General features: G+C 35.0%; 1 protein-coding gene and 1 non-coding gene across 9 annotated transcripts in view; one reads left to right on the top strand and one right to left on the bottom strand.

Annotated features, from left to right (window-relative positions):
* The window catches only part of TENM2 (teneurin transmembrane protein 2), a 3,953,434-nt gene that overhangs the window by 3,299,969 nt on the left and 627,142 nt on the right, over positions 1–26,323 (bottom strand). The gene's annotated exons all lie outside the window — the stretch shown is intronic.
* On the top strand, positions 15,243–15,349 carry LOC112209407 (U6 spliceosomal RNA). Its single transcript, XR_002944135.1, has one exon. It is a non-coding gene; the product is annotated as a U6 spliceosomal RNA (small nuclear RNA).

The following is a 26,323-nucleotide window of genomic DNA, read 5'->3' as shown; positions in this document are numbered from 1 at the left end:
CATAGCATGGCATCAGGAAAGAGAGTAGAAATAGGAATCGGACATTCCTGGTATGAATCCCAACTCCACAGACTCCTAATTGTTTAACCTTGGGTAAGTTTAAACCTTGGGTAACCTTGGGTATTTGGTATCTTTAAGCCTCAGTTTCTCTGTCTGTTACATATGTGCTTAGTCTTCAGCAGAGGATTAATAAGTATTTGTTAGGGAGAATTATCTTTTTAAAGATAATATGAGGATTAAATAGGATTATATATCTAAATTACATGAAATACAATGTATAGATTTGTGAGTCTGGTTCAGCAAACTACTTATTTCTATATGTGTTTTTGGTATATGAATTAATTATGTCAAATAGTATTATATGCTGAATTTGTATAATTTGTTAACCAAACAATAGTTGAAGTAGACCTATTCAATAGGTCTGTAATTTACTATATTACTTAAATGTTAGTGCTAGATTTACAAGTCTATTGTAGTGAACAGATTTTATGACAAATATAGTAACTTCAGTGATCACATTTTATAGACTGCAAATGTGTATAGCTTTAGTTTTGCCAAATCAAGTACCCAGTGCTGATTCACTTTGACTTTAAACTCTCTTTTTTGGTAACAATCTTAGGGAAATGTTTCCATAGGAATTTAAAGAAAAATCAGATTCATCTTGGATATTTTATAAGGGATTTAAAATTCTGAAATAATCCGAAAATACTTAAAAAATAATATACCTAAAAATTAACCACATTAAATAAAGTTTTGTACTAATATTATATAAATGCTTTATGAAATAATTGGTGTACTAGTATGTCAGATACAATAACGAAATACAAAAAGAAACTATTTAAGTCTTCATAGTTTGAAGCTTGGCTCAACTATTATTTAAAACCAACCTAACTTTTAAAATGCCTAAAGCCTTTTATTATTATTCTAGAACTATACAAAGTAAAATTTAAAAGCTTTGCTTCCATGTCATTCCAGATTAAGTTCAATTTAACTTGCAATTTTAAATATTGCAAATCAAAGCAAAACCCTAGAAGTGAAATTCACAAAGAAAAAGCATGGATTTCTCATGGTATAAACATGAAATGCTTTACATCTAAATCTTAAAGCATAATAAATACAAAAACTTTAATGATATTTTATAAATCATATTCAAGCAATTTTTATTTCTACTTTAATGTAAGCAATTTTTATAGCCCAGTGGTCAAGTTAGAATCTAGATTAGACATTAAAATCTAGTTCTGTATATTCATACCCAGTATTGTCCTTATCAAAAGCATTTGTTTTATTTTCTTCCTACCCTCCCATCCTCAAGTAATTTTACAAGTATTTTAGAAAATACATCACTTTGGGGAAAATAATTAACAAATCCTATCAAAATAAACCACATATGCCAATATTAAATAAATGTGAGCCAATAAAATAAGTTTCTTAAACTTAGCAGTTTCATTATTTTTAGAAATGGTTATAAAGGTGCATTACAAATAGTGTCAATAAATATAATTTTGATCTTTTCTTAGTTGTACACAGATTGTAATGGTTAGTGGTTGACAGTAGAACTCGCAAAACAAAAAGTCGATGTAGGATCCATGCTGGCACCCTCTTAGTTTGTTTTTAGTGGAACATAAATAAATATATGCATATAATATGGACTTATGTAACTACAGATGTTTTTCCCAAAGTATGGAAGCAGCCTGGAGGAGTAGCTGGTCCCCATTCCATGCCATACAGCTAGAAATATAATTATTACTATCAGAATTTATATAATTATTATAGTCATTTAGTAAGGGATCAAAAGTTAATTTTCACTTGCTTTGTTTCCTGAATCAGTAAGTAGGATTCCAATAGGAATAAGATGTGAGTGCACATAACTCTCAAAATCATAGAAAGCTAATTATTGAATACAGAATTAATGATGGGGGAGGAAGATTTTTCCCCACTAAAGAAATGAAAAATACATCATTCCTTACATTTCACAAAATTGGTAGATTTTTTAAAAATTGATAGATTTAAAATTTTAGACTTCCTTATTGAGTTGTTTCTATTATATATTCTACATGGAGCAGATAAAAGTAAGCATAATAATAACACAGATAGCAAGTCCAGATCTATATATATATTGAAACACCACAGACAAACCATTTTAGAGATGTTTCTCTTCATTGCAACCAAACTAGCCACACTGAAAAATATGATTGAAAGACTGTCCTGAGTCTTGTCTTTTCTACATTTTGACCAATTCTATTATTGTAACAAATACAAGTTTGATATGTATCACCGAGACAGACATATATACACACACCTAAACACACATACTCATATTGGTAAATATGCAAATAAGTATCTATGCATTTAGATATTTATGTATTATAGTTATTATTTTCAAAATGAAGACTGATTTCCCAAAAAATATCTAAACTGAAAGTCATAATTTAAAGTTATCAAAATGAAGAGAACATGGAGGTTGGATTGATTACAAAATTAATCTTCTGCCTCTGAAAGAATAACAGGTTGACATTTTAAAAACTCATTTTGAGGGAAAAAGAACAGATTGAGAAAATCTCCACATAATCTCTGAAAGGATATCGTTTTCAATGAGCATGAATTGCTTTTCATTTTATGCAAGGTTTTTTTTTAACTACTGCAGTATTTTCTGTTATATTGAGTTATAACCCCCTACCCATAGAAGCAGCTTTTGATTTGATTTTCATTGCCTTGGGCAAGCATGATTGAGGACCCATAAGACTGTGGAAGATGTTGATTGATTCTTTTGATCCTAGGAGATAATAGAAAGTGTTTAAATTGGTTGTGTTAAAATATCTGAGGATGAATTGGGACTTTAGGCAAATTGCACAGATTTTTAATCTTCGATTTGTTCACATTTGTAACATAGGAAACAGAAAAGATTTGTATCTCTTCTTGTCAAATTCCTTTCTGCTTCACATCAATCACTTTTTTTTTCCTCTTCACCTTTTCAGTTCTGACGTAACTCCTTTATTCCTAGAATGAGAAGCCTTTGGGTCTTATTTAAATTTAAAAAGATAGCAAGGTCACACATAAAGCCAAACCAAAGTCACAGGTAGATTAGAGATCAGGCCAAAGTGAAGTTTTTTTAAAAGTTAGTGGCAAAATGAAAAGTGAACCTTTGCATTTCTCTTTAGGAGCCAAAAGTGTTAACAAATACATCACTGTCTTGGGTAGTATGGCAAAACTTCTCAACAGAGCTGTGGGGACACTTTGCTGTCTTAGGAGTTTCTCACTCAGTTGAATAGTTGGGAGATTTGTTAGACAATGTGTTAATATGTAAAGTACTGACATGTATAAATTAATTTCTTCTATCATATAAACTAGAGAAGATCTAAGGTTATAATGATAAAAAACCTCACCCCAGATTAATGACAGTGATACAAAAGGAATTCATTGAGGACAAAGAAGGCGTCACTGAATTCTGTAACCCAGGCTTTATTTTTCCTTTGACTTCCCTGCATAAGTTTTAAGATTCTATTAAAATTTAGAGTAATCACTACTCATTTCTACACGGGAATATTTTAGTGATGGAAACATCTATTGGTGTTGGGAAAGGATGGGTTCTGAGTATGTGTTTTCATAGCATTTTCCATGAAAAATTGTCACTTGATTAGCTCAGAGAAAAGAAGAACGCAAAGAGGCTGGTGGAGATTACTGGGAGGATGCTGGTGGACAAAGACAGATCTAGGGACAACTGTAAGGATATCTCATTCACAATCAGATTATAAGGGATCTCTTTATTCTTATTTACTCTGTATTACCTGGAGAAAAATGTAAAAAACACTGCTTTAGTGAGAAATGAATACATTTTGGAGATAAGCAAAACAGGTTTGAGTTTCTGTTAAGACTTCCTGACTGTATGAACTTGCAAACTACACAGCTCTCTGAGTCTTTGGTTTATGTGTAAACTGGAGAGACTACTTTTTGTGAATTCTATAATCTTATTTTTGTAAAGTTAATCTTTTTTGAATTCTGAAATAATTCATAAAATTTAATAATTCAAATAATTTATTTCATAAATTATGAAATAATTCATAATTTTAAAATTCCCAACACAGACAGACACTTTTTGTGTACCCCCACATGGTACTGTGCAGCATCAAGCACATTCTTAGGCATGCTCATAAATATTAACTCATTTAAATTCTTCAATAATTCCATGAGATAGATAACATTATTCTCCCACTTTAAGATAGAGAAAATGAGATACAGAAAGATTAAATGACTTGCACAAGATCGTATGCAAAAAGATAAGACCAGGGTTGGACCAATATATTCATATTATTAAACACTAGCTGTACTACCCTACTGTTCAACAAATAGTTCCCAAGTTCTAAGCCCTCAGTAAGCCTCACACCATGAAGGAGCTATGTCAATATGAATCTTTGAAGCTTTATAATTGATTAGTACAATTTTGAAATACTTTTTCCTCTTTAGTGTACATTGATTTTGTGTCACTTCTCTGGGAGATATAGTTAAAAGGAAGTTTTATTAGGTCAGTGCAAAAGTAATTGCAGTTTCTGCCATTACTTCTAATGGCAAAAAAAAAAAAAAAAACAATTAATTTTGCACCAACTTAAAATTTTGTAATTGAAAATAAAGTAGTTAAAAGTTAATCTCACCATCACAGAAAGACTGAAATAAATACTGTAAGACATGAATCATGCCATTTCTCTAGGCCTCATATCCTTGTCCACAGCATTTCTTCCTATCAAAACCTTTATATCTTCTTTTCTTTGCAGCATTATTTAAAGAAGAGCTTTACTTCAGAATTTAGAATTTAAAATATAAAGTTTAGATCATGTCCAAATTTTCCGCATTCATAGTATCAAAATTTTTACAAAAAGAAAGAGTAAATGGCCCTTTGAAAATACATAAATTATATGCTGGGCACAGTGGCTCACGCCTGTAATCCCAGCACTTTGGGAGGCTGAGGCAGGTGGATTGCGTGAGGTCAGGAGTTCAAGGCCAGCTTGGCCAGTATGGTGAAACCCCGTCTCTGCTAAAAATACAAAAATTAGCCAGGCAGGGAGGCAAGCACCTGTAATCCCAGATAGGAGGCTGAGGCCGCAGAATCACTTGAACCCGGGAGGTGGAGGTTGCAGTGAGCCAAGACCGCACCATTGCACTCCAGTCTGAGTGACAAGAGCAAGACTTCATCTCAAAAATATATATTATATATATAAATTATTTTTGAATTCCAATTTATTTGTAACTTGTGACATTTTGCACCACTAAATATTTCTTTAATTGATAACAAGTAACTATTGGAAACACAGTGCCCAATATACGTGACCAAAGAAAAGACCTGTAAAATGGATTCATGTTTTCCTTTTATTTCTACAATGATATAATAGAGAAAATCTGCATGGAAAAATAATTCAATAAATTATATGAAGACTAACAGGTTAAAATGATGCTCTTTCCACAAGAACTTGGTACCTTATACAATCTTATTTTGTGTGTGTGCAGAAGAATTTTGAATTCCTTCAACTCTAGAAAAATCTCACATTCTAAAATTGCCTGTTTAATCATTACATCTAGTTATAAACATGGCAATACCACTATCTGAACAAATCTCTCTTATGTAGCATGGTGTTTATTTTTATGTGTCAACTTGCCTGGACCACATGGCTCCCTGATATTTGATTAAATATTATACTAGGTGTATCTGTGAGGATGTTTCTGGATGAGTTTAATGTTTGAATCAATAGGCTGAGTAGAGAAGTTTGCCCTCTACAAAGTGGGTAGACCTCATTCAATCTGCTGAAGATCTGAATAGAGCAAAAGGCTGTGCAAGAGAGAATTCACTCTCTCCGCCTAACAGTCTTAGAGTTGAGAGAAAGGTCTTCTCCAGCCTTCAGATTTGAACTGGAACTTATACCATTGGCTCTCAGATTGTGGATCTTGGGATTTCTCAGCCTCCATAATCTATGTGCCAATTACTTATAACAACACTCTTGGTTGTTTCTCTGCAAAACCCTGACTGATACATGTAGTAAGACTTACACTATATCATTGCCTGTGAAATTAGGATTTTTATAAAAAGTTTACATTCTGTTTGTAATTTTTATTTCTTCTTATTGCTTAACATATTCCTGTGAGTCAATGAAGTTTTCCTAAACACGATATTTTCATGACCTAAGTGTAATTAATTTAGGTCACATAAGAGTCAATGATAAACACTCTATGTCATGAATAAAATTAGGTATATATCAAATAAGGAATATGATAAGTTTGGGTCTCTTTTTCCTTATTCTTTTATTTTGTAACCTTCAATTTATTAATTAAGGACATGACATGTGGGGTTAGGAGGACTTACACTTAAATTTCTTTTCCCCCTTCACATAAATGTGTGACCTCTGTGGACACGATTTCCTCATCTTAAAAAGGTGCAATAATATTCACCTCATGTGGTTGTGCAGAATACATGAGATCTTGGAAAGAAAGTTCCTTGTGCCTGGCACATAATAAGCAAACAGTCAATGGCAGCTTTCCAAATGAATAGTTATACAAATTATGTTAAATTAGAAAGCATAGGTGAATCAGTACCTCATTGCAGATTAAGATCATTTTATCTATGTACAGTAGTGGTTTCTTTGTCAAGTCTAAGGAGACATGTTAGCGTGGCCACGAAGAACACAGATTTTGAGTTGTCTCAGTTTCAACACCTACTATCTGTGAAGTTTTGAATAAGTTGCTTAACTTCCATACATCTCATTTAAATAATACCTACTTCACTAAGCAGTTGTGAAAATCAGGTGAGATAATGCATGATGAAGTATTTAGAGCAGCAAACTATTATGATCTTTATTATTATAAATCCTCTATGTGAAAGATGACCTATAATATTCACTTTAAAAGGATAATTGACATTTTTTTTCCACTCCATTATGTCTCATGTAGAAGTAACAAGTTGTAGAATATCAAGGGTAGCTATCCACACTGAGCACAAGCAATAATGAGGGACGATACTAATAGGAATGTAAAAGGATAATAACACTCACTAATAATAAATTATCTCTTTATTATCACCATGTCCTAGCAATTCTAAATAGTCCTCCTACTGCAGTAGATTGCTTCTACTCCCTCACCCATCGGGTGTACCACTGGTCGCAAATTGCTAGTGTAGTTTCTTTATTCTTTTCTCTATATTTAACCTTTACTCTAGTTTCATTTATCTAAATTATAATGATCATTGCATAGTGTGTCTGTTAAAGTACACACAGAAATTTAGTTATTTCTTTATATAAAGAAAAATTCCATAGCGATTCATTTTCAAACTATTTTCATCAGACACATTGAATTCCTTCATTCCTAATGACGAAACCATTGCTCTATTGAATTGTAAATTTGTTAATAAATGAGATATATTTTTCTAAGTGTAAAAACAATATGACTTTGGGAAAAATCCAAAATTCGAAATATGGCAATTCTCCCAACCTGAAACTATTTCAAACAGTTGAAATTCCATTCAGGTCCTTCACAGGAAGTAAGAAATTCAGTGTTTGACTTGCCACATATTTCTTCTGTAATCTTCAATGTTTCTGCCTTAGTTTAATAGGTACAATATGTCTGACTTAGAATGTCTGCCTTAGGATGTCCTCTCATTCAAAATGTATTCCTTAAGAAAAAGAGACTGCTAGGGAGTGAACCTCAGTAGAATATATACAATGGTTTTAAAAAATAAAATAACTATTTTCTTTCTCATAAATGTTAGGGGAAACAGAAGTAATATTTGAGGTTATTCTAAAATAACATACTCATATAAATGTTTATTTTCTAACTCTATAACTATAAAAATAAATGCTTATTGAAGTTTTTAAAATAGATATATCAAATATCATAATATTTGCTGCAGATTTCACTATCTGGTCCAAACATGCACATATTCAGACAATACAAAATCATTCTGAAACTACAGTGTTATCATGACATATATTCTTGCATTTTTCATGATATTCAGGCAAGAATTTGAGGAGTTAAATATATATAAATATTATAATTGTAACAAAAGTATAATGTACTTGAATTGTCATGTCACTGCAAGTCTAAACGATGAAATATTAAAACAGTTCAATCACAAATATTGTGTAATTGTCTGTAGATTATTGCATGATTTACTTCATTTTTCTCTGTAAATTGGTAAATATATATTCAGTTTAAAGAAATAAAAAAGGTAAAGATAATAAATATTAGCATACTCTTCTTCAATATCTATATTACACTTGTGTTTTATGCTGCCTTTGCTTGAGTAATTCTCAATAAAATTTCCCAAACTGTATTCCTACTGTTATTAGAACACATTCTTTTCTAAACGTCTCCTTTTGTCTATACTTTATTTGAATGTTGGCCTTATTTTGTCAAAAACACATCAGCAGGAGAGTTTGAGGACATATATTTATAACTAATGTAAAATTTGACTTATTATCCAAGAGTAAATTATTATTTTGTATGATTTACTCTTCTAGAATTTCAAATATCAGTGCTTGGAACATTTTTAAGGTAGTATTATTAAAACATTCACAGAATTTTTTTATGTTAGCTTCATTTAAAATGTAGTTTTATAGACTGAACATTATAACATGGCTCAAGTCTGTTTTGCCTAGATATTTAGACACACATGTTCATTGGCTAGGAAACATGCTTATTTCATTTTGCAAAGAATTTGTAATTCTTAGAAACACAAAGTTTTTGTTTTGTTTTAACAATTCCCATGAGAAATCATCATGATTTTAGTAATAGTGCATTAATGTAGAAACCTTAATGTTAACCTTCATGTAAAAATAAATTTATTTTATGCTTTTGGAAAATATAGTGTCAAGCATGCTAGTGAGGAATCACATCTTAAGACTAGTTAGAGCTGTTTTTCTTCATTTGTTCTTCTTGCATGCGAGAAACAACCAGGCATTTAATAAGGGTTTTAAATGTCTCTAATGTTTAAGTGTTTTCACTTCTTTTCAAGATACTCTTCTGGGCTCAGGATGAATACACAAGAAACATTTGGAGTCATGCAGGAAGTTAATACAAATATACAGATGACTGTAAGACAGGCCATGTACTATGTCTGTAGTAGGGTAAAAGGAGTATCAGGGTTTAAAGGAAAGGCAGATTTTATGAAGCTCAAGGAGGAGGTGTCATTTGAAACGAGCCTTGAAATATAAATATCTGACTTGTGAAAATGGTGGAAAAAAGTGGCCAAAAGCAAGATCAGGATAAAGAGAAAAGCCACTTCTTTTACAGAGTGATGACAAATAAGCTGATGATAGATGTAAGCCAGGTTCATTTGTTCTTGCATACCAGGGCTATGCTTGCACTGATATCTGTATTTCAGGAATTCTCAACTCTGTGTGTGTGGGAGCGAGCAGTTCTGTGTGTGTGCTAGAGCAGACAATATGAACAATTACTGTACGCACAAAGCAATCCATGTGTTTTGATCAAAACAAAACAAAAAAATAACGTAAAATAAAAAATGCAAGGAAGTAAGATGGATATTGCTACTGATTATAATAAATCCTGAACATCATAACTAATTCATATTATGTCACTGATAGTTGGACACTTGGAGCTGTGCAATGGATAACATGACTGGTGGGTTATGTGCAATTTTTGAATTTTATTTATGTTTTTGTTACCGCCTGTCTTTTCTTTCTTTCGTTTCTACTCAAGAAAAGCACTTCAGAAGGCAAGGGAATAAGTGTGATATAATGTGCACATTTAATTAATTTTTAAAAAGGAAAACCATTCACAACTTTTAGGCTTTAATTATAATTGCTAACTTATCATCAAAGATATACTTCATGATTGGTTATAATATGCTAGAATAGTCTGACACGGTCTGGGAAGCAGAGACAATAGGGAGAGACTGGAGATTTTCTTCTTTTTAAGATGAGGTAATATAATGGAAATTGTACTTTGGATATGCGATTCTGATTTGTGTGGAAGGGATCTGACTGGGGAGTATTTGGCTCTCTAGAGAAAGGGACTGAGAAACAGAATCATGCTGGAGGCTGTGGATATAGAAAGGAAGGAATGTCACTTAAAAATGGAAACTATAGGAGTAGTCCATTAATGACAGGTAAGAATCCAAGAACATTCTACAGGTAGGTTAATTACAGCATAATAGTCAACAGAAATAAGGCACTTAGAAGTAGCAGACAGGTGGGACAAGATATCAGAACAACAAAGAGACTGAGACGGCCAGTGGCCAGAAGAACATTGAGTTCGAATCTGGAGAGAGAGGCATAGCTATTTATATTGGAAAGGTAATAGTTACGGAGATAGACAAAAGGAACAGCAGATAATAAGAAAAGAAGGCTGAGGACTAATTATTAATCTAAGTTATTTATAGCTATTGTTTATTTAGAACAAAGAGAAAGAGGACTAAAAATACACCAAAAAAACATTTGGGAAGAAGAAGACATGCAGAATATGGTTCAAAATAATCTAAAGTAAAGTAAATTTAAAGCAGAAGAAGGTGAAAACTTATAAAAAGCTGCAGAAAGTCTAGATTTTAAAATGAGAAAAAGCCACTGATCAATTAGCTACTTATGGCAACATTTGGAAAAGCTGATAGCAAATAATAATTGAGCACTTGCTATGTACTAGAAATTGTACTAGGGTCTGAGATGATAAGATTAGGGAAAATAAAGAAAATATAATAATAAAAATAAATGATTCTTGAACCCAAATTTTTTAAATCTTAGTAGAGATGACGAAAAAGAAGCAAGCATTACGAAGTAATTAAAAATCAAAGATATCAAAGAAATGTGTACATATTAAGTAGAAGAAAGAAATAGATTTGAAGCTTGAAGACATCTTTGTTTCTCTGTACATATGTATAATTACTTGAAAAAATATTTAGTTTTTATCTTAACCAAAGCCCATTATCTAGTTGGTAGTTATCTTGTTTTCTCTAGATGTATTACCTGAGTGGCATGGAATCAGGACAACTATGTAATTTGTAGAGCCCCCTGTTCAAAAATTATTAGGAATCTCAAGACAGTAACAGTAGAGCATTAAACCAAGTGTGGGGTTTGTTATGGTCTGAATGTTCGTGTCCCCTGCCAGACTCATATATTAAAATCCTACCCTGCCAGGTGATAGTATTAGGAGGTGGGACTTTTGGGGAGGTAATTAGGTCATGATGGTAGAGCCCTCATGATTGGGATTAGTGTTCTTAAAAAGACCTTAGAGAGTTAGCTAGCACCTTTCACCATGTGAAGACATAGCAAGAAAGCACTATCTATGAACCAGAAAGCAGGCCCCCACCAGACAGTGAATCTGCTGGTGCCTTGAACTTGGACTTCCCAGCCTCCAGAACTGTGAGAAATAAATGTTTGTTGTGTATAAGACACTCAACTTGTGGTATTTTGTTACAATGGCCCAAACGCACTAAGACTGGGTCCTTTTGAGCATAAGGCCCTTCACAGGATTTGTGCCCATGAATCCAGTACTGTATGGAATTCATTCTACCAACACCATTGCTCCTTTTCAGCCTGTATTGCAGTTCCTCTCTTTAATGATCTCTTTATGTTGAGGTGCCTAGGACCACAGGCCTTACCCTCTGTTCTATTCACACTCATTTCATGGAAAGCCCAGTCAGTTTCAGAGCTTTGCAAACTGAGTATGCAATGAATCTCAAAGCTTTATATCCAGGCTAGGCTTTTCTCCAGAATCTTAAACTCATTATATCCAAGTGCTAACTACACCTCTCCATCTTGCTGTTCAAAAGACAATTCAAGTTCAGTGTCTCAACACTTCATCTCATGTTCAACTTCTCATTTCTCCCTCATACCTGCTCCCCCTACAGTTCTGCACATCACATTGATGGCATCACCAAAGTTCCAATTTCTCAGAGCCAAAAGAAAATACCAAAGTGTTTTTACATTTATTTCTATTTGAAATATATTTCTAATCTATCATCTTCTATGATCTGTATCCAAAATATATCAGAATCTGAATTTTTCTTAGTATTTGACCATGAATTTTCTAACTGCCATCTTCTCTTCAACTGCCATCACTGTAGTTGCTGCTTGGCTGAGCTCATTGCTTCTAGCCTTAGCCTCCTCAACCTATTCTCAACAGAGTAGTCAGAATGATTCTCATAAAGCCTCATGCAGATGAAATCATTCCTCCAAGCTTTACATGGCTCCCATTTATCTTGAAGTTTAAAAAGTCCTTAAAATGTCTGGCAATACCCTATGAGATCTGACCTCTTGCTATGTTCTTATATTTTCTCCTATTAATTTTCAGTTCTTCCTAGTCCTGTCCACCCTACTTGAGTTCCTTCCCTACTAAGAAACACTCTCTCAGAATATCTGCACAATTACTTCCTCACATCTTTCAAATCTTGTCATATCTCACCCTTTCAATAAGGCCTATCCTGATATCCTCATCTGAAATTGAAACAAATCTTTGGACTTCCTCTCCCCATTGCCTCAGTCTCTCTTACTCTGCTCTATTTTATTTTTCTGTATTTTTTTCACAGCCCTCATTAGTTTGTAAAATTTCAAGCTTTTTGTCTCTCTTCCTATACTAAAATAAATACTCCACTAGGACAGAGATCTTTGTTTTGCTTCATACTGCATCTAAAGCATCTACAAGTACAGCATCTGGCACATAGCTAGTGCTCAATAAACAGCTGTTGAATAAAGGGATAATAAAGTAAGTGAATACATGGAAGGAACAATATGCTAACTATGCAGCTTAGTATCCTGTGGAATTATTATAAACTGAGCAATTGGAAAGAAATAAATTCTATAGCTCTATGAAAACCTGATAAGCACAGGATAAAACTACACATATGCTATTTTACTGTTATTTATAGTGATGGCAGTCATAAAATGTACACTTATTTGGGGACATCAAATTAATTTAGTTCTATATTAAATGTTTCTCACTTTATCCTTTTGTTTTCAATAACTTAAATATCAATAAATGTATTTCCTTATGGGTATTATTTCTAACATTTAAATTTTTGACCTCCAAAACAGCAGGAATTGATTAACATTTAACAACATGGAAATGTGAAGAAATGAGAAAATTAATTATTGCACCTCATAACTCAGAGCGTATGGCTCAGTTTTCATGCATCATGTAAAGGCTTTAGACTTCAGAGAATCTATTTAAATTTTGTATTCTTACACACTGGAATGGTAAATAACGGGAAAGGACAAAAAGAACTCAATTCAACCCTATTCAAAGACCCAGTGACCACTGAAGTTTTATGCAAATAAATAGTCAGAAAAAATGGCATAATCTTCAATCATCCTCATTAAGGCAACAACAGCAAAAGTCAAGTAAACATTGTTTAAATGGCATTCTTGCCTAATTTCCTATCATCCACTTTATATTCTGATATAAAAGAGAGAATTTGGGCTTCAAGGAGAATGAAAAACAGCATCATTTAAAGGTTTACACAATGTAGAGTTAGAGATGCTATTACTGGGATGATTCTTTTAAAAATACAACACTTATTATGCCATTATTTTGCTGAAAATTCTGCAATGGTTCCACTCTGTGATCACAATCAAAGCCAAAGTCATCACAATGCTCATGGCTCTATACATTTGGGCCTTCTTTACCTGTGACCTAATTTCTACCATGTTTCTCATCTTTATCTGCTCCCATCACCTTGACCTTGTTGGTGCTTCTTCAATATTTCAGACACTAGGGCCCTTACGGTGGTGGTTTCTCTTCTGGAATATTCTTGCCCTCAACATCTGCATAGCAATTCCATTAACTCCTTCAATACATGCACCATTTCCAATTATTGCTTTCTTAATGAGCTGATGAATATACAAACACATAAACATGTATTTAATACTAGACATCTTTTGTGCTTAATGATAAATGCTAGATGCATTCCCAGTAAAGAAAAAAACAAAAATGTCCACCATAACCACAATTACTACAAATTATTGTGGAAGTATTGGCTAATTCAATTGTGTGCACACATCCACACACACACACATACACAAACACATCTGTGTATTTAATTACTGCTATTTGAAGATATTTACTTAAAAATCTAACAGTATCATTCTAGAAAGGGAATCTTTTAAAATTAATTTAGCAAGCATCAGAAATTTTCTGAATTTATGTTAGTACTTTAAAAAAAACTGTAATGAATGCTAATAAATATACTTCAGAAATTAACAAGAGTTATGTAAAGGAAACAAGAAATCTCTAGAGAACATAAAGTAAAACTCAACCAAATTAAAAGACTATTATAAAATAATAAAATAAGAGACTCAATCATAGAAGGAAGTCAATTTTCTTAAAGCCAATCTACTATAGAAATTTAATAATATCTTAGTCAAAATCTCATATCACAAAATAATCTTATAGTTACTGTAAAAGAGTATGTAATAATTATCATAAAAATATGCAAAAAAGAGTAATGATTATGTTCTTTTCCTACCAAATACTAAAATAGATTATAAAACTGCAATATTAAACATTTATGACACTAAGTTTTTCTTTTAATTCTGTAAATTAGACTACTTGCCCACTTACTAAAGTCTTTATTATCCACATTTATTAGTTTTTGTTAATTAAGTGGAGACTTCTAAGTATAGAGTCATATTATCTGCAAAGAACAATTTATACTTTTTCTATCCAATTTTTATGCCTCATTTTTTCCTCTTGTCAAAATGCACTAGTTCATATTTTCAAAATTATTTAGTAATAATGGCAAAAATGGACATTCTATGCCTTGTTGCTAAATTGTGAAAATGCTTTCTATGTTTCCTTATGAATTATTGAATACTTGCTTGCTTTGTGTTCAAAGAGATAAATTTTCCTACACATCTATCTATTCTTAATATTGTAGCAGTTTTTATTTTTTTGTAAGAACAGATGTGAATTTTCTTATATTTTCAGCATTTATAGAAGAAAAAAATCAGTACTTTTTGTCTTGCTAGATTAACATGGTTCTTATACAATTTCCCAGTATTTGCTTCCAGGGAATCACCCTAGTTGATTGTTGCCTATTATTCTTTCAATGACATTTTAATTTAATTGCAATTTTATAGGGATGTGGGAATGCAATGGTATCCAGATGTGAGATCTATCTTTACTGTTTGCTATATGTTTTATTTCTACTGGATTTGGTATCAATGTTTTAATTGTTTTACCAACAACTATTTAGAAGCTTTTAGAAAATCTTCCCTGGAGCTTTTAATTTTTAAAGCTTTGACAGAATTAACTTTCAAGTGCTCACTTTGGCACCACATATACTAAAATTGGAACAAGACAAAGAAGATTAGCATGGCCCCTGTGCAAGGATGACATACAAATTCATGAAGCGTTCCATATTTTTCCAACACCAAAATTCAGGAAATGCAGAGAACCCCAATAAGATACTTCACAAGAAGATCATCCCCAAGACACAGAGTCATCAGATTTTCCAAGGTCAAAATGAAAGAAAAAAAATGTTGAAGGTAGCTAAAGGAAAAGGTCACGTTAAAAAGAAGGGAAGCCCATCAGACTAACAGCAGACCTCTTAGCAGAAACCCTGCAAGCGATAAGAGACAGAAAGCCAGTATTTAACATTCTTAAAGAAAAGAAATTCCAGGATTGCTGGCAAGATTGCCAAATAGGAACAGCTCTGGTATGCAACTCACAGCAAGATTGATGCAAAAGGCAGGTGATTTCAGCATTTCCAACTGAGGTACCCGGTTTATCTCATTGGGACTGGTTGGACAGTGGGTGCAGTCCAAGGAGGGTGAGCCAAAGCAGGGTGGGGCTATGCCTCACCCGGGAAGTGCAAGGGGACGGGGAACTCCCTCTCCTAGCCAAGAGAAGCCATTAGGGACCGTACCTTGCACTCCAGCCCAGATACTGTGCTTTTCCCATAATCTTTGCAACCCACAGACCAGGAGATTCCCTCCGGTGCCTACACCACCAGGGCCCTGGGTTTCCAGCACAAAACTGGACGGCCGTTTCGGCAGACACTGAGCTAGCCACAGGAGTTTTTTCGTTTTGTTTTTGTTTTTTTTTTTTTTCATACCCCAGTGGCACCCAGAAAGCCAGAGAAACAGAACGATTCACTCCTCTGGAAAAGGAGTTGAAGCCAGGGAGCCAAGTGGTCTCGCTTGGCAGGTCCCACACCCATGCAACCCAGCAAGCTAAGATCTACTGACTTGAAATTCTCGCTGCCAGCACTGCAGTCTGAGCACAACCTGAAACGCTCAAGCTTGGTTGGGGGAGGCGCGTGTGCCATTGCTGAGGCTTGGGTAGGCAGTTTTACTCTCACTGTGTGAACAAAACTTCTGGGAAGTTCAAACTGGGCGGAGCCAACCACAGCTCAACAAGGACTTTGCGGCCAGACTGCCTGTCTAGATTCCCTCCTCTCTGGTGCAGGGCATCTCTGAAAAAAATGCAGCAGAGCCAGTCAGTGACTTATAGATAAAACCCCCACCACTCTGGAACAGAGCACCTGGGGGAAGGCGGGGTTGTGGGCAAAGCTTCAGTAGACTTAAATGTCCCTGCCTGGCAGCTATGATGAGAGCACTGGATCTCCCAGCACAGCATTCAAGCTCTGGTAAGAGACAAACTGCCTCAAGTGGGTCCCTGACCCCCATGTATCCTGACTGGGAGACACCTTCCAGTAGGGGCCGACAGACACCTCATACAAAAAAGCTCTGGTTGGCATCTGGCAGCTACCCTTCTGGAACAAAGCTTCCAGAGGAAGGAACAGGCAGCAATCTTTGCTGTTCTGCAGCCTCCACCAGTGATACCCAGGCAAAAAGGGTCTGGAGTGGACCTCCAGCAAACTCCAGCAGACCTGCCTCAGAAGGGCCTGACTGTTAAAAGGAAAACTAACAAACAGAAAGGAGTAGTATCAAACTCAACAAAAGGGACATCCACTCAGAGACCCCCTCCAAAGGTAACTGACTTCAAAGACCAAAGGTAGATAAATCCATGAAGATGGGGAGAAACCAGCGCAAGAAGGCTGAAAATTGCAAAAATCAGAACACTTCTTCTCCTGCAAAGGATCACAACACCTCAACAACAAGGGAACAAAACTGCACAGAGGAGTTTGACAAATTGACAGAAGTAGGCTTCAGAAGTAATAACAAACTCCTCCAAGCTAAAGGAGCATGTTCTAACCCAATGCAAGGAAGCTAAGAACCTTGAAAAAAGGTTAGACACATTGCCAACCAGAATGACCAGCTTAGAGAAGAACATAAATGACCTGACGGAGCTGAAAAACAGAGCATGAGAACTTCGTGAAACATACACAAGTATCAATAGCTGAATCGATCAAGCAGAAGAAAGGATATCAGAGATTGAAGGTCAACTCAATGAAATAAAGTGAGAAGACAAGATTAGAGAAAAAAGGATGAAAAGAAATGAATAAAGCCTCCAAGAAATATGGGATTATGTGAAAAGATCAAATCTACATTTGATTGGTATACCTGAAAGTGACCCAGAGAATGGAACCAAGTTGGAAAACACCTCAGGATATTAGCCAGGAGAACCTCCCCAGTCTGGCAAAGCAGGTCAACATTGAAATTCAGGAAATATAGAGACAACACAAAGATATTCCCCAAGAAGAGCAACCCCAAGACATATAATCATCAGATTCACCAAGGTTGAAATGAAGAAAAAAATGTTAAGGGCAGCCAGAGAGAAAGATCAGGTAACCACAAAGGGAAGCCCATCAGTCTAACAGCAGATCTCTTGGCAGAAACCCTACAAGCTAGAAGAGAGTGGGGGCTAATAGTCAACATTTGTAAAGAAAAGAATTTTCAAACCAAAATTTCATATCCAGCCAAATCAAGCTTCATAAGCGAAGGAGAAATAAAATCCTTTACAGACAAGCAAATGCTGAGAGATTTTGTCACCACCAGGCCTGCCTTACGCGAGCTCCTGAAGGAAGCACTAAACACAGAAAGGAACAACCAGTACCAGCCACTGCAAAGATATACCAAATTGTAAAGACCATCGTCACTACGGAGAAACTGCATCAACTAATGGGCAAAATAACCAGCTAACATCATAATGTCAGGATCAAATTCACTCATAACAATATTAACCTTAAATGTAAACAGGCTAAATGCCACAATTAAAAGACAAAGACTGGCAAATTGGATAAAGAGTCAAGACCCACAGGTGTGCTGTATTAAGGAGACCCAACTCATGTGCAAAAACACCTATAGGCTCAAAATAAAGGGATGGAGGAATATTTACCAAGCAAATGGAAAGCAAAAAAAAAGCAGGGGTTGCAATTCTAGTCTCTGATAAAACTGACTTTAAACCAACAAAGATCAAAAGAGTCAAAGAAGGGCATTACATAATGGCAAAGGGATCAATGAAATAAGAAGAGCTAACTATACTAAACATGTATGCACCCAATACAGGAGCACCCAGATTCATAAAGCAAGTTCTTAGAGACCTACAAAGAGACTTAGACTCCCATACAATAATAATGCAACAATTTAACACCCCACTATCAATATTAGTCAGAACAATGAGACAGAAAATTAACAAGGATATCCAGTACTTGAACTCAGCACTGGACCAAGCGGACCTAATAGACATCAACAGAACCCTCCACCCCAAATCAACAGAATATATGTCCTTCTCAGCACCACATCGCACTTATTCTAAAATTGACCACGCAATTGGAAGTAAAACACTCCTCAGTAAATGCAAAAGCTAACACACAGTCTCTCAGACCACAGTGCAATCGAATTAGAACTCAGGAATAAGAAACTCACTCAAAACCAGACAACTACATGGAAACTGAACAATCTACTCCCAAATGACTACTGGGTAAATAACGAAATGAAGGCAGAAATAAAGATGTTCTTTTAAACCAATGAGAACAAAAACACAATGCACCAGAAACTCTGGGACACAACCAAAGCAGTGTTTAGAGGGAAATTTATAGCACTAAATGCCCACGAAAGAAAGCAGGAAAGATCTAAAATCTACACCCTAATATCACAATTAAAAGAACTAGAGAAGCAAGAGCAAAGAAATTCAAAAGCTAGCAGAAGACAAGAAACAAGATCAGAGCAGAACTGAAGGAGCTAGAGACACAGAAAACCCTTCAAAAAATCAATGAATCCAGGAGCTGGTTTTGTGAAGAGATTAACAAAATGGATAGACTGCTAGCCAGACTAATAAAGAAGAAAAAAGAGAAGAATCAAATAAATGGAATAAAAAATGATAAAGGGCATATCACCACTGATTCCACAGAAATACAAACTACCATCAGACAATACTAGATTAGACTATCAAGAAGAAGTGGACAAATTCCTGGACACATACATCCTCCCAAGACTAAACCAGGAAGAAGTTGAATCCCTGAATATACCAATAACAAGATCTGAAATTGAGGCAGCAAGTAATAGCTTACCAACCCAAAAAAGACTAGGACCAGATGGATTCACAGCTGAATTCTACCAGAAGTACAAAGAGGAGCTGGTACCAATCCTTCTGAAACTATTGAAACAATAGAAAAAGAGATAATCCTCCCTAACTCATTTTATGAGGACAGCATCATCCTGATACCAAAACCTGGTAGAGACACAACAAAAAAAAAGAAAATTTCAGGCCAATATCCCTGATGAACATCAATGCAAAAATCCTCAATAAAATACTGGCAAACCAAATCCAGCAGCACATCAAAAAGCTTATCCACCACTATCAAGTCGGCTTCATCTCTGGGATGCAAGGCTGGTTTAACATATGCAAATCAATAAACATAATCCATCATATAAACAGAACCAATGACAAAAACCACATGATTATCTCAATAGATACAGAAAAGAAAGGCCTTCAACAAAATTCAACAACCCTACATGCCAAAAATTCTCAATGAACTAGGTATTGATGGAACATATCTCAAAATAATAAGAGCTATTTATGACAAACCCACAGCCAATATAGTGACTGGGCAAAAACTGGAAGCATTCCCTTTGAAAACCGGCACAAGACAAGGATGCTCTCTCTCACCACTCCTATTCAACATAGTATTGAAAGTTCTGGCCAGGGCAATCAGACAAGAAAGAAAAAAAGGGTATTCAATTAGGAAAAAAGGAAGTCAAATTTATCTCTCTTTGCACATGATGATTGTATATTAAGAAAACCCCATTTTCTCAGCCCAAAATCTCCTTAAGCTGATAAGCAACTTCAGCAAAGTCTCAGGATATAAAATCAAAGTGAAAAAATCACAAACATTCCTATACACAAATAACAAACACAGAGCCAAATCATGAGTAAACTCCCATTCACGATTCCTTCAAAGAGAATAAAATACTTAAGAATCCGACTTACAAAGGATGTGAAGGGCTTCTTCAAGGAGAACTACAAACTACTGTTCAAGGAAATAAGAGAGGACACAAACAAATGGAAAAACATTCCATGCTCATGGATAGGAAGAATCAATATGAAAATGGCCATACTGCCCAAAGTAATTTATAGATTCAATGCTATCCCCATCAAGCTACCATTGACTTTCTTCACAGAACTGTAAAAAACTACTTTAAATTTCATAAATGAATTTAAATTTCATAAATGAATAAAAAATGAGCCTGCATAACCAAAACAATCTTAAGCAAAAACAACAAAGCTGGAGGCATCATGCTACCTGACTTCAAACTATACTACAAGGCTACAGTAACAAAAACAGCATGGTACATGTACCAAAACAGGTACATAGACAAATGGAACAGAACAGAGGCCTCAGAAATAACACCACACGTCTACAACCATCTGATCTTTGACAAACTTGACAAAAACAAGAAATGGGGAAAGGATTCCCTATTTATTAAATGGTGTTGAGAGAACTGGCTAGCCACATGCAGGAAGTGAAACCGGATCTCTTCCTTACACCTTACAAACAAATTAACTCAAGATGGATTAAAGATTTAAACATAAGACCTAAAACCATAAAAACCTTGAAGTCCTGAATGGCAATACCATTCAGGACATAGGCATGGGCAAGGACTTCAAGACTAAAACACCAAAAGCAATGGCAACAAAAGCCAAAATTGACAAATGGGATCTAATTAAAATAAAGAGCTTCTGCACAGCAAAAGAAACTATCAGCAGATTGAACAGACAACCTACAGAATGGGAGAAAATTTTTGCAATCTACCCATCTGACAATGGGATAATATCCAGAATTGACAAAGAACTTAAAGAAATTTACAATAAAAAAACACATCAAAAAGTACATAAAGGATATGAACAGAAATTTATCAAAAGAAGACATTTATGCAGCCAACAAACATGAAAAAAATCTCATCATCACTGGTCATTAGAGAAATGCAAATCAAAACCATGATGAGGTACCATCTCAGGCCAGTAATAATGGCAATCATTAAAAAGTCAGGAAACAACAGATGCTGGAGAGGATGTGGAGAAATACAAACACTTTTACACTGTTGGTGGAAGTGTAAATTAGTTCAACCATTGTGGAAGACAGTGTGGTGATTCCTTAGGGATCTAGAACTAGAAATACCATTTGATCCAGCCATCCCATTACTGGGCATGTACCCAAAGGATTATACATCATTCTACTGTAAAAACACATGCACACATGTTTATTCCAGCACTGTTCACAATAGCAAAGACTTGGAACCAACCCAAATGCCCATCAATAATAGACTGGATAAAGAAAATGTGTCACATATACACCATGGAATACTATGCAGCCATAAAAAAGGATGAGTTCATGTCCTTTGTAGGGACATGGATGAAGCTGGAAACCATCATTTTCAGCAAACTAACACAAGAACAGGAAACCAAACACTGCATGTTCAAACTCATAAGTGGGAGTCGAACAAGCAATAGGGAAAGGATTCCCTATTTAATAAATGGTGCTGGGAAAATTGGCTAGCCATATGTAGAAAGCTGAAACTGGATCCCTTCCTTACACCTTATACAAAAATCAATTCAAGATGGATTAAAGACTTAAATGTTAGACCTAAAACCATAAAAACCCTAGAAGAAAACCTAGGCATTACCATTCAGGACATAGGCATGGGCAAGGACTTCATGTCTAAAACACCAAAAACAATGGCAACAAAAGACAAAATTGACAAATGGGATCTAACTAAACTAAAGAGCTTCTGCACAGCAAAAGAAACTACCATCAGAATGAACAGGCAACCTACAAAATGGGAGATAATTTTCGCAACCTATTCATCTGACAAAGGGCTAATATCCAGAATCTACAATGAACTCAAACAAATTTACAAGAAAAAACCAAACAACCCCATCAAAAAGTGGGCGAAGGACATGAACAGACACTTCTCAAAAGAAGACATTTATGCAGCCAAAAAACACATGAAAAAATGCTCATCATCACTGGCCATCAGAGAAATGCAAATCAAAACCACAATGAGATACCATCTCACACCAGTTAGAATGGTGATCATTAAAAAGTCAGGAAACAACAGGTGCTGGAGAGGATGTGGAGAAATAGGAACACTTTTACACTGTTGGTGGGACTGTAAACTAGTTCAACCATTGTGGAAGTCAGTGTGGTGTTTCCTCAGGGATCTAGAACTAGAAATACCATTTGACCCAGCCATCCCATTACTGGGTATATACCCAAAGGACTATAAATCATGCTGCTATAAAGACACATGCACACGTATGTTTATTGCGGCATTATTCACAATAGCAAAGACTTGCAACCAACCCAAATGTCCACCAATGATACACTGGATTAAGAAAATGTGGCACATATACACCATGGAATACTATGCAGCCATAACAAATGATGAGTTCATGTCCTTTGTAGGGACATGGATGAAATTGGAAATCATCATTCTCAGTAAACTATCGCAAGAACAAAAAACCAAACACCGCATATTCTCACTCATAGGTGGGAATTGAACAATGAGATCACATGGACACAGGAAGGAGAACATCACACTCTGGGGACCGTTGTGGGGTGGTGGGAGCGGGGAGGGATAGCATTGGGAGATATACCTAATGCTAGATGACAAGTTAGTGGGTGCAGCACACCAGCATGGCACATGTATACATATGTAACTAACCTGCACAATGTGCACATGTATCCTAAAACTTAAAGTATAATAATAAAAAAAAAAGAAAAAGAAAAGTGGGAGTCGAACAATGAGAACACATGGAAACAGGGAAGGGAACATCACACTCTAGGGCCTGTTGTGGGGGTGGGGGCTAGGAGAGGGATAGCATTAGGAGAAGTACCTAATGTATATGACAGGCTGATGGGTGCAGCAAACCACCATAGCACGTGTATACCTATGTAACAAACCTGCATGTTCTGCACAGGTACCCCAGAACTTAAAGTATAACAATAATAATAAAAAAATAAATTCCAATGCAGAATTTCATATTTGGATAAACTAAGATTCATACATGAAGTAGAAATAAGAATCTTTCCAGACAAGCAAAAGCTGAGGGAATTTGTTACTACCAGACCTGTCTTAATAGAGCTACTGAAGGAAGCATTAAATATGGAAAGACCATTAGCAGCCACTACAAAAATATACTTAAGTATACAGAGCAGTGACACTACAAAACAACCAAATAAACAAGTCTGTATAATAACCAGCTAACAGCATGATGACAAGATCAAATCCACACATATCAATACTAACCTTGAATGGAAATGGGCTAAATGCCCAAATTAAAAGGCAAACAGTGGCAAGCTGGATAAAGAATTAAGACCCACTGTTATGCTGTCTTCAAGAGACCCATCTCAGGTGCAATGACACCCATAAGCTCAAAGTAAAAGAATTGAGAAAAATCTACCAAGCAAATGGAAAAAATGGAAAAATCTACCAAGCACATGGAAATTGGGATTGCAATTTCAATTGCAAACTAAGAAATTTGCTAAACACCATATAATGATGTGAAAAGTGAATAACCTGCTTCTGAATGACTTTTAGATAAATCATGAAATTAAGGCAGAAATCAAGAAGTTCTTTGAAACTAATGAGAACAAAGATACAACATACCAGAATCTTTGGGACACATCTAAGGCAGTATTAAGAGGGAAACTGATAGCACTAAATGTTAGAAATACCTCAATAGAACTACCTAACACCACAACTAGATGAACTGGAGAACCAAAAGAAAATCAACCCCAAAACTAGCAGAAGACAAGATATAAGCAAAATCAGAGTTGAAGTGAGGGAGATTAAGACACCAAAAAAAATTCAAAAGATAAATCCAGGAGTGATTTTTTGAAAAAATTAATAAAACAGATTGACTGCTAGCTAGACTAATAAAGAAGAAAAACCAGTTGTTGCAAATAAGCACCATTAGAAACAACAAAGGGAATATTACCACTGGCCCCAGAGAAATATAAATAACCATCAGATAATATTATGAATACTTCTATGCACATAAACTAGAAAATCTAGAAGAAACGGATAAAATTTTGGATGTATACACCCTCTCAAGACTGAACAAGAACAAAATTGAATCCTTAAGCAGATCAATAACAACTTTCAAAATTGAATCAGTAATAAATAGCTTACCAACCTTACCAACCAAAAAAAAATTCCTGGACCAGACAGATTTACAAGCCAAATTCTAACAGATGTACAAAGAAGAGCTGGTGCCATTCTTGCTAATACTATTTCAAAAAATAGAAGAGGAAAGACTCCTCCTTAACTCATTCTATGAGGCCAGCATTATCTTGATAACAAAACCTGGCAGAGATACAACAAAAAAGAAAATTTTAGACCAATATCCCTGATGAACATCAGTGCAAAAATCCTCAACAAAATACTGGCAAACTGAATCCAGCAGCACATCAAGAATCTTATCCACCACAGTCAAGTAGGCTTTACCCCTGGGAAACAAAGCTGGTTTAATATAAGCAAATCAATAAAGTGACTCATCACATAAACAGAATTAAAGACAAAAGAACACATGATCATCTCAATAGATGCAGAAAAGGCTTTTGATAGAATTCAGCAACGCTTCATGTTAAAAACTCAATAAACTAAGTATTGAAGGAACATACCTCAAAATAATAAGAACCATCTGTGACAAATCCACAGCCTACATTATACTGAATTGGCAAAAGCTGGAGGAATTCCCCTTGAAAACTGGCACAAGACAAGGATACCTTCTCTCACCAATGGTATTCAACATAATATTGAAAGTGTTGGCCAGAGCAATAAGGAAAGAGAAAGAAATAAAGGGCATCCAAATAGGAAATCAAACTATTCTGTTTGCAGACAACATAATACTATATCTAGAAAACACTACAGTCTCAGCCCAGAAACTCTTTTATCTGAAAAACAACTTCAGCAAAGTCACAGGATACAAAATCAATGTACAAAAACAACTAGCATTCCTATACACCAACAAGAGTTGAGGCGAGAGCCAAATCAGGAATGCAATTCCATTCACAACTGCCACAAAAAGCATAAAATACCTAGAAAGACAGCTAACCAGGGAGGTGAGAGATCTCTACAATAAAAATTACAAAATGCTGCTCAAAGAAACCATAGATGACACAAACAAATGGAAAAATATGCTCATGGATAGAAAGAATCAATATCATTAAAATGTCCATACAGCCCAAAGCGATTTACTGATTCAATGCTATTCTTATTAAACTAGCAATAATACTCTTCAAAGAACTAGAAAAACTATTTTAAAGTTCATATGGAACTAAAAAAGTCTCAATAATCAAGCCAATCCCAAGCAAAAAGAACAAAACTAGAGGCATCACGCCACCCAACTTCAAACTATACTACAGAACTACAGTACCAAAACAGCATGGTATTAGTACAAAAACAGACACATAGACCAACGGAACAGATAGAGAGCCAAGATAAAAGGCCACATACCTACAAACTATCTGATCTTTGACAAGCCTGACAAAAACAAACAATGGCAAAAGAACACCCTATTCAATAAGTGGTGCTGGGATAACTAACTAGCCATGTGTAAAGGATTGAAACCAAACTCTTTCCTTACACCATATACAAAAATCAATCCAAGATTGATTAAGGACTTAAATGGAAAACCCAAAACTATAAAAAATCTGAAGACAACCTAGGTAATATTATTCTGGACACAGGAATGGAGAAAAACTTCATGACAAAGACATCAAAAGCAATTGCAACAAAAGTAAAAATTGACAGATGGGATGTATTTAAACTAAATAGCTTCTACACAGAAAAACTATTGACAGAGTACACAGACAACCTACAGAATGGGAGAAAATTTTTGCAAATTATGCATTTGACAAAGGTTTGATATCTAAAATAAATGTAAACAAATTCCAAGCAAAAAACAAACAACCTCATTAAAACGTGGG

This window comes from Pan troglodytes, chromosome 4, assembly GCF_028858775.2.
Source record: "Pan troglodytes isolate AG18354 chromosome 4, NHGRI_mPanTro3-v2.0_pri, whole genome shotgun sequence".
NCBI lineage: Eukaryota > Metazoa > Chordata > Mammalia > Primates > Hominidae > Pan > Pan troglodytes.
Note: the sequence above shows the minus strand (reverse complement) of the source record. Positions and strands in the feature narration are given on the sequence as shown.